The following is a 10,630-nucleotide window of genomic DNA, read 5'->3' on the forward strand; positions in this document are numbered from 1 at the left end:
GTGGAGGATATGGGGGATGGAAGCGGGATACTGATAAACCGTCAATGGATAGAGGTAATTCAGCTGTATTTATACCATAGTTTTGATTAGCTTAAGTGCGCTCCACCTGTGCTAATAAGGCTAAGTATCTGACTTGCTCCTCCCGAACCTTGTTAATAAAACATCATTCTGTGAATCTCGATGGACCAAAAAAATTAAAATAATACTCTGAATAATAAATCTGGGATCAGTGCCAATGCAGTTTTAAAACGGTAAAATAAAAGTTTGTCTGGTACACACTTTTCTTATTATTTTTATCAGTCTCGTGTGTAAATAATATAAAACAATCCTGCCCACTGTTAAATGGCACAAAAAAATCTTTACCCATTGCCAACACATTTAAAGTCTCATAATATATGCTGTCATACTGCCCAGCCCTTTTTTTTATTTTATTTCAACTACATTTCAATTATTAGAATGATTTTGTTTTGTTTTAGTTATAGTCAACAATAACAACATTGCTGCTTGCTTCATTACAATATATCGACAAACTGTAATCTCGACCTATGAGTATATATAATGTGACCTCAGTTTATATAGAGGATTTTATTGAACATAATAAGTGTGACAAGGCAAAAAGTATTTGCAGCATTACTTAAACGTTCATTGCATTTGCTGATGTTTAGCTGCTTTGCATCCAGCTTATCTGCCTGAAGTCATTACAGTAGGTCATTACGAGGTTACTAAATTATTCATGTTAACCTTCCCCTCTGTCACTTTGCCCTCAACAGCTGGATGTCCTAGAATATATTCATGACAATGAGTACGTCCATGCTGACATTAAGGTTGCCAATCTATTATTGGGACACGGTGAGGCTGCATACACATCGACACAATTCCATCTTAAATGATTGGTTATCTTTTTGTGTATGCAATACCTATTCAAGTGCAGCACATACTCAAATAAGAGTGTTTCTTATTACTTTCATTGATCGTCTACTAAGACGGCGAGCCAGCATTGATGACATTTGGAACTCACTCTTGAGTATAATCAATTAACTTCTCAATCTGCTGTCACAACCTAAATACTGAACCCATTTATTTGTGCTTTGCACTAACATACCATATACAGTATGAAGGATTCATTTAGAAAGAAAATGTCTTTGGGATGATTTATGCTGACTTTATCTTCTGCAGGTGTACCTGGCTGACTATGGTCTCGCATAGATACTGTCCTAATGGTGAGCATAAAGAGTACAAAGAGAAGCCCAAGAAAGGACACAATGGCACTATTAAGTATATAAGCATTGATGTTCACAAAGGAGTATGTGAAATGTGTTGTTAGTTTTATTTTTTGAAACCACCCTGAGAAATTACTGAGATAGAAACATGTTACTATGCACAAATGTCCAACGTTTACAAGTTGAAATCAACATGAATTGCCATGTACAATCAATTTGACTTCCATAATTATATTATTTGCAAGTGAAACAGGATGTTTAAAAGAAGAAAATAATAATTGGGAATTGTAATAGGGAAAAGGAAAGTGGTTTTGGAAATGTGATTAATGATTACAAAGACGGCCCTTCTTTGGAATATTAGCTTGAATCAATGTATTAGCCACACAAGGAACATGCATTAAGGAAGGAAGTCAGTTTTAATTTCATGTTCACCAAAAACGATGAATTCTCTAGCCATTTTACTCACCTTATAATGTGGTCCTGTTTAAATTGCTGGGATTTTTCAGTACCATGTCCTCAGCTAATGGGTCATGCTATTGGAAACACATTAACTAGTAAATTGTGTACAGTCCTTTTCATTGGATATTGATTGTTCTATCCATGCTTACTTGGGCAGACTTAATTCAAGAAATCCCTAATTAGTCAAAGTCATAACCTGCATCTTGTATGCATTTACTATTAATTAAAGCTTTGGTGTGTTGTTGAACTGGGACTCAAAGCTAATATATCTTTGAACTCATTGGCCATAAGATATTACAGGAGTTCAATACTAGTACACAGTGGTAAAGCTTGCCAATAGCCATGTTTCTGTTGGTGTTAATTTTGAAAGTGCATGGAAAAAAAGACAAGATGCCCAGTCAGCAAAAAATATTTAGGCCTGGTTATAAGTTTTTAAGTATATTTTATAAAGTGCCTTAGAAAAAAAAGAAAAGAAAAACATTACTGGTGTGCATCTTGAGACAAATCAGTGGCATTGACATGTTTTAAGATCAGCCAGAACAAGTTTCTTTCAGTTAAAACAGCCCAGAGATGCATTTTATTATGAAACTAGGCCTTGTCTGTGAAACCGGGGGTTAAAGTTCAATATTTGACAATGGGTGATATTTTTTAAAGTTTATTTATTTTTATTTTTTTTTAAATGTTGCAAGTTGTAGCAAGAACCCCATGGTGCCGACTGGTCTGCAAAAATTTTTAGTAAAATATTAAAATATTTACATGGTTAAAGTTAATATGTTAGATAATTTATATATTAAATATGTTTAATGCAATACTATTTTACATTTACACATTTATTGAATTAGATGATATTACAGTTTCAGTATTTTAATTATTGTAAGTAGCATGCCTGTTTTTCTCAATTAAAAAAAATAGGGATACATACATCAAAATATATATTTGCCTTTATGTTTTTGGAAGTGCACCCTTTTAAAGAGAATATCATACCATGTTGTCAACAAGTTAGAAAATCACTGGCAAGAAAAAGAAATAGGCTTCTATGTAGAATGAAACAAGTTTAATTTCATATTTTTCAACAGAACTGTTATATTATGAAGATGGTTTTATATGTGAAAGATAAATAAGTGTGAATGTCTGTGTGTATTATTACTGTTTAGTGATATAAACGGAAAAAAAGTACACGACTCGTAGCTCATAGTGCGGACTCCGAACAACATATTGTTTGATACATCAGAAAGTAAATCACTTTTTGTCCCGCTGAACCCCATGCTAAAGGCCTAATTATCACCTGTGGGTTTGAAGTGAGCTGGCTGAAATTCAGAAGGAGAGGTTCAAGAGTTTGACATGGCGCTTTGGATAATCACAATAACAATAGGCCATAATTATGAACAACAGCTTTTATCTGATGGAAGGTGTTGTGCTCAGCCTGGAATACACTATTCTTGTGGTTCAGCCTTTTATAATTGAATCGGTGTCAGGACTAGGCCAGGCAGACCACCCCTTCAGCTCCCAGTTACAAAGGCAGACAAAATGTTTACAGAGCATGTCTTATCTTGTGCACTTTGGTATTTAGTCATAGTGCCCTTTTTCAAGGTCACCTGTGAGGGATTTTAAAATCTTTTCTATTAAATTGTGTGTTTGCTAAATTAGTTTGGTCAAGTTTAAAGAAAAATAAATAAAACCTATATACGTTGCATAATGGTGTGGCTGGCTAGCGGGCAATGAGGCTGGCTCCATGGGCATGGCAGGATCAATGATGGTCATGGATTTAGTCAGAGATTTTCCCTTTTGAAGAATGCAGTCAATAGGTAATTTCTTAGGATATGGGCTGCAGTTACAGTATTTAGTTAATACACTCTCTAGGCACGAACAAATGATGTGCCTTAATTTACCCTTATTGATTAAGTTTTTCATGAAGGGACATGCTTAACGAAAGGTTAACTCAACAAAACCTGTACCATTCAGATTTAAATTAAGTTGAATGCGTTTCATTGAGGATCCTTGGCTTAAAGTCAACCTGTAATTGGTCAGTCTGACCCAAAATGTATTTTAGTTTCATAGCTAGGATCCAAAATGAATATTTCATATCCAAATGCTGCTGCTGTCTGTCTGGTAGCGTAAGACTATCAGTCAGTTTAAGTGAGGCCATTTCATACTCAGTACTCATAAGTAAATGCTTTTGCTGTAACATTAGAGTGGTGTTGCTAAAACTGAACTGGGATAGATTCCCATTAAGCTTATGCAAGTGTGAAACCAGTTCTCTTGGGCTTATTTGAAGACCAAAACCTTTGTACTTAGTCCAAAAGAACTAATCTCTTCTGTTCCCAAGGTTAAGAACTGTTGCATATAGTTTAGTGTTGTTTAGCACTGTCAGAGAAATGTAATAAAAATGTAGTGCTGAAAAAAAAAATGAGGTTGAGATATTGAGATATTCTCACAGGTCTCACACAAAAACAAACTCAATATGATCAATGTAGTCTGACTCTTTTGTGAGCTGATTGTGCTGTTTAGTGAATCAAATATATACAACATGAAACCTGTAGTCTGATTCCTAAATTAATGACTCTTATAAACTGGTTATTTTCAGTGAAACAAAAACATAAAGTGTGACATTTTGCCAGATTCCTAACTGAATGCTTCAGTCCCCATTGAACCATCAGGCTCTTTTGAATTAGTTCTTGTAATGAATAGTCCAAGAAGATGAGTTAGTGATTTAAATCAGTCTGAAGCATGGTATAATTTACAGAGGTAGATATATGAAAAAATATGCGAGGACTGCATCCTTTCCAAAAGATTTGGAATTAAATTTAACCACATTAAAATCTGAATCAAATCAATAGTTTGTGAATCAGAAACAAACCGACTTAAGAAATCTGTATTGAAACCTTTTTATTTTATATATATATTAAATAAATGTGAGAACCATGACATATGACGTGGCTTTGTAAACAGTTTATAGTTTACAAAAGACATTTACACTAGATGGCAGTTGTGTAATGTGCTGTGGCAGAATTGGAGTAGGAGGAGGTTTAGGGAGCACATGCACACACTCTCAGACTCTTCTCTTAAGGCCAATGTAGACCCCATGGAATCCAGAAACATGTGGAAACTATTTGGGCCCAGACATTTATTTCTTTGTTTTTTCTGCTTGGCTCTCCATTGGAGAGAGTGTTGGGCTGGGCCACAGGCTGTCTGGATCATGTCAGAGGCCGTCAGGATCAGGTTCCTGGACGAGTCGCCAGACCAGACGAAGGAGGTGGGAGTGTGAGAGGGATGTGAGGAACGCTGGTGGGAGGAAACTGACCTACTCTAGTAGGTCTCTCAACTTTCAGCCTCTCTTGGAAAAGCCCATTAGCCTGTGAGGCATGCCAGGGAACCAGCTGAGAAAACAAAATACTCCTCTCTATCAAACCCCTCCCCACACCCCCACATACACATACACCTTTCTCAACCTTTTTTATAAGGGCATATTTCAGCAGCCAATGGACGGGTCATTCAATCAATGGGTTTTGACTTGCTTCTCAAACGACACTCAACTTATTTTCCTTATCTTCACTTTCTCCAACATCCCCATCCAGACAAGGAAACTTGGAGGTGTTGGGCTACTGCTTGCTTCACTGGCAGTGTGGAACCCTGGCTCTCATAGCCTGCACCCCGACGCCCTCGTCCTGAAAGCCTTTCAACTCGCACGTGTCAATGTTTATGAATAGATTAAATGAAACGGGACAAATTTAATCTTGCCAAACTATGTATCATTATAAAGATTTAAGCCTCAAGCATTGACGACCACAGGTCTAGGTCTTGTGCTCTGTTGTGTACAGTGGCTGCTGATCAGAGGCTTTCTGTGCTTATTCAGCCTGAATTATTCACTCAACTGCCTGTTCTATTCACTGTTAAAGCCTTAAAACTTTATCAAAGGTGCAAGGCCTCAGATTTTCTTTCTTGCCTGGAAATTTAAGCTGTGGATAAGAATCATTAAAATATAGAATAGAGTTTTTTTTGTGTATTTCCAGTTGAAAGCAAAGGTATGTTTTCAGATGCATTTTGCAACAGGACCTCTGGTTAACCTTTCCCTTCATCATCTCTTGACCACAGGCTGATGTCTAGCTTGCCAGATTCTGTCCTGAACATGTCCACCTCCGGCTCCAGCACGGGTAGGTGCACATGATTGTGCGGACCATTTGCATTGATCAACAAGGTTTGGGACAGGGACTTAGCTTCCTCACAATCCCCACAAGCGCTCTCTCCTTGCTTCTCCTTCATCAACGGACTCTAGCGTCCCCGCAGTATCTTTCCCTCCTCCACAGGGAGTGAGGGCATGTGCGTCTTCGGAAAGGGGGCTTTGTGATCTATGATTATGATGAGGCCTTATTCCCCCAACCTTGAGAGGTTGGCTGCAGCTGGACCAGAAAGATAAGACCTCTAACATGCATCAAGGCTGCGCATGTGGTATACATTCAGCTGGGCTGCCACAAAGAGAATGTGCACCGGCGTAGCACTGCATCTAGCATATTTATTACAGTGAAGAATGGAAGTTGCCCATATTAGACACACATTTGTGTTCTTGTATGAACAGAGAGGCCCTTTTACATTGTGCTTTTGCCACCGTCCATTTGTTAGGAAGATGTGGTTTTTTGTTCCCTTTGGAATGAAAATTAAGTTTACAGATGCAGGTTGTCATTTGGCCAGACTTTTGTGCATGCTTTAGGTAGGCATCTAGGTCAACTACAGGATAAATCAACATAAAATGCGTCCTGCTCAGCATCTGATTTTCAATATGCCAGAATGCCCACCACACGCCATGATGGTCAGAGGCCAATGGGCGAATTTAGCCATAATGCCTACAGTAGGTCACACCTCTACTCATCCTGGGATTTTTAATGACCACAGATAGTCAGGACCTCGGTTTAAGGTCTCATCCGAAGGATGGTGCTTGTTGACTGTATAGTGTCCCCATCACTACACTGGGGCGCTAGGACCCACACAGACCACAGGGTGAGCACCCCCTGATGGCCTCTCTAGCACCTCTTCCAGCAGCAACCTAGTTTTCCCAGGAGGTCTCCCATACAGGTACTGACCAGGCTTTAGCTTTAGTGGGCAACCGGTCTTGGGCTCCATGGTGATATGGCTGATATGGCTGGCTTTAGCTGTTGTTATCCATATTGTGAAAGTCGAAATCTTCAAGCCCTAAAAAGCACATAAAAGTAGGGTGAAATTAATCTAAACAACCTAAATGGCATAGTCCATTTTTGTTCTGTATGCATGCATGTACAGCTTACATCAAATATGGTAATATGAAGCTCAAACGTTTGGTCGTGTGGCATGCAAGAACCAATGAGTTTTGACATTTGAGATTTATGTTGCTATATTCGATGAAGTCTCTGTATCTCTGTTTGATTTTATTTAAAAGAGAATAAAGTCTTTCATTTTTATCAAATTAATTGAATAAATGGAGATGTTTAGATTAATTTCATGCTACTTTAATATTTTGGACCCCAACTTTCATTTTTTGAACAAAAACTTAAATGTTCTTAAAAATAACTCTGCGTTCCACAGAAGAAGGAGAGTCTTGAATGAGATGAGGGTAAATGGTGACAGAATTTTTGACAGAACTAGTCCCTTAGGTTTTTGTGTATTCAGATGTCCTTTTTTCTGACCCCTTGCAGAGATCACCGGGTACCTGTTCAGTTTGAAAAACCTTGGCTGCAATGAAAAGCCAGACTATCAGGCCCTCAGGAAGATGATGTCAGTGGCCGGGCCGCAAGGCTCATTGGACCTCACTAAGCTGAGAATGTTGGAGACAGCCAGGCCAGCCATACAGAGGGTGAGTGTGAGATGCTTTGGCACATCAGCCCAGTACTCTTAATAGAGACCATATGAGCCGGGGCTGGAGCATTCAGAGAAGCTTGTGGGCTGCGGTATATTTATCTGTCTGGGAGAGAGAAGGAGATGCTCAGGTATGGGAAACCTCCTCTGACCCGTTCCCTGCTTTACTGACTCCCACATTTGCTCAGAGCAGTCTGATTGGCCTATTGGCAGCGTTGCAGTTGGGACGAAGTGGTGCGGACCAGAAAAAAAGGAGATTTACACATTGGTGACAAAGCTCAAAGTTACTAAAGGCCCTCAGCCTGGGGCCACAGTTCAGTACAGTCTCAAAAACGTACAATAGAGCTATTTAATTAAAGCACTTTCAATTATTGCAATCACACGCAGTGTCAAAGTCTGTATGCACATACAGAATTGAACTGCCTAAAATACATCACATTTAATTCCTGCACTCTATTATGAGACAAGTAGTGCACTTTTCCTGCATAAGGGGAATGAGCTGTTGGATCTTGACCGTGGTGTCGTAGGTTAACCTTTGCTGACCTTGCCAAAAGGCTTATTGGATTTCAAGAGGTCTGGAGTGGAGAGACCATAATTCCTCTGGAATCTCTTCACAGCTGAACTTATGCGAACACCCGAGCAACACAATTTGGGGCTGTTGAGTACACACATTTTGCTGAGGCCAAAAGATCGCCAGTTAGAATTGCCTTCCATTTTTATGTGGAGCTGTCCAGCAATTTGATCTCCGTGTTGAGGATTTGGAGAAGGGTTGGTAAATACCCTCAGTGTTTAGGGTGTCATTTACTCTCCTTTGTACCCTGATATTGAAACCACTCTGCATTTGACATTTGCATTTTATAAATTTGTGTTTTATAAATAAATCATGAATCAAACAAATTATGATTTGAGTAATATAAAAAAAAAATCATGCTATGAAGGAACTGAGAAATTTAAGTGATATTTTACTTTTACATAATTTTGCACCAGACAAGTGTTAGACTAAGAACATGTTTCCCTGATAGGGGTTAGACTACAGGACAGTGTGTGACTGAACTGATAACCAGCTGAACTGGTTATACTGCAAGTTCAAAGTTGAGAAGATTTGATTGTTCCTTCTGTGAATACATAGATGTTCCTGTTGTGTGCCCAGGCAGTTGGGTGATGATTGCCGTATCAATGTATTTGTAATGTTCTACAAGGATGAATGGAGAGTCCTTACAAAACAGTGTGCAGAAGTGTCTTTTACCTCTGACCGTGACCACTTTTTGCACAGATGGAAAGCATCAGTGTCAAGAGCAAGAGCATTAAGATTTGAATCCTCTTTTCTTTGTATTTCTATTTTTCTCAGTGGTTCTGTTAATCTCCTTCTAGAAGATGTAGCTGAAGTTCCTTTGAATAAAAGCTAAAACAACACCATCAATGTCCCCCTCGTGCCTCAGCTCTCCTGAAACCATGTCAGGAAGCATGAGGCCAATGGCTTCTCGTGTCACTTCAAAACTCCTGGAGCTTATTTTGCCTACAGCTGACCTCGTTGGTGATCTGTGGTCAAATTTAGTTTGGACAGTTGCCACATTAGGGAGAGCAGTAGATGTCATTAATCAGAGCAGGTCCTCTCTTTTCAGGATCCAAGTCAGGGAGGGAACATTGAATGCTCACTTTCTCACTCTTGTGAATGCTGAGAGACAAAATCAAGTACATTCCTGTCCTTTAACTTAACTTTCCACAGGCTGCAAGCCAACCCAGAAATACTGAAAAAAACAACAAGATCAAAGCCTGTGGTAACGGCAGAGGAAGATGAACAAAGTTTGGAACAAGGCAAAACGAGAGATGCACAAACAGGTATACCAAAAAAATAAAATAAAAATGTTTAATTTAAGAAACAACTTATTTTATTCACAGTATAAATGTGTTTTTACAGTATACATGGAAATTTACACTACAATTCATACCGTTTGGGGTCTGCAAGGTTTTAATGCATTAATTGTAAATATTATTTAAATAAGATGACAGGGAAGAGAAGAATTGTTGGTCTGGAACAACATGAGTGTGAGTAATTAATGACAGAATTTTTATTTTTGAATGAACTATCCCTTTAACTTTTTTGTTGAAACGGTGATACTTTTTTTTATCTCGGTATTTGTGATAAACAGAAAGTTGCTCTTGCATACATAATTAAAATGTTCATACAGAGGTTTAATACACTCTTCATTGATATTATTCATTGTTGTCATCTTAATAGAGACCAAACAATGCCGACATGGCTGCTAAAGGAAGAGTTAGGCAAAGGCCTATGCCTTATGAAAGTGATGAGGACATCAGTGATGAAGATGAGCCCCTCTCTCCATGAGTTAATGTCAGAACTAGAGCAGAAGCACGGCAGAGACAGGAACTTGAACAAGTAAAACCAGCAGCAGAGTGCAGGCCAAATGCCAAATAGAGCACAGTCAATAATTTCCTTATTCAAATTAATCAATATTTTAAAAGCATCAAGAGTCACAGGAAATACAAATATTGTTTGTGGTTTTTATTATGTGATATAAAAGTCTATTAACAATTTCAACATACCAACCCTATCATTTATACTTATATTTTGAAAACATAAAATTTGATCCAACAACTCAGGAAAAAAGGAACACAGATGCTCTTGAGGGGAAGAACTGGATGTCCATAAGGGGACAACACAAAACACTCATTATGAGAACCAGCAAACACATACTCTGACACTAAATGACTACCATGCAGTAGTCAGCAGTGAAGTCGACTATTTGGGGGAACAACAGCAGGAAACACAGCTGGAATCCAAAGCAGTGGGAAGAAACTGACCATGAAGGAGACCACTGGGGAAGTGATGTTTGTGGACAGGAAGATGAATAGACTCAGCACCATTACAGAGGAGGAGATGGCTTCAGGAAATCAGAAAACAATGCTAAATTGCCTGTCAAAATAATGCTGATCTTCCTTGCTATTATGGTACTAAATGTTGTTGGTAATACCCTAGTGCCATGTGACCCCTACTCAGAATGAACAGATTTTGTTAAGCATTTCATGTGACCATATTCACAGTGATGGGCTAAAAATAGAAGTCATTTTTTGCACTATTCATGTATTTGTGGATTTAAATAGTGTTT

The 10,630-nt window shown here is 38.4% G+C and overlaps 1 pseudogene; it reads left to right on the top strand.

The window, feature by feature from the left end:
- LOC132110314 (serine/threonine-protein kinase VRK2-like) overlaps positions 1-10,576 on the top strand; it is a 35,856-nt pseudogene extending 25,280 nt beyond the window's left edge.
- The last annotated feature ends 54 nt before the right edge of the window (positions 10,577-10,630 follow it).

The sequence above is a fragment of the Carassius carassius genome, chromosome 30 (genome assembly GCF_963082965.1).
Source record: "Carassius carassius chromosome 30, fCarCar2.1, whole genome shotgun sequence".
NCBI lineage: Eukaryota > Metazoa > Chordata > Actinopteri > Cypriniformes > Cyprinidae > Carassius > Carassius carassius.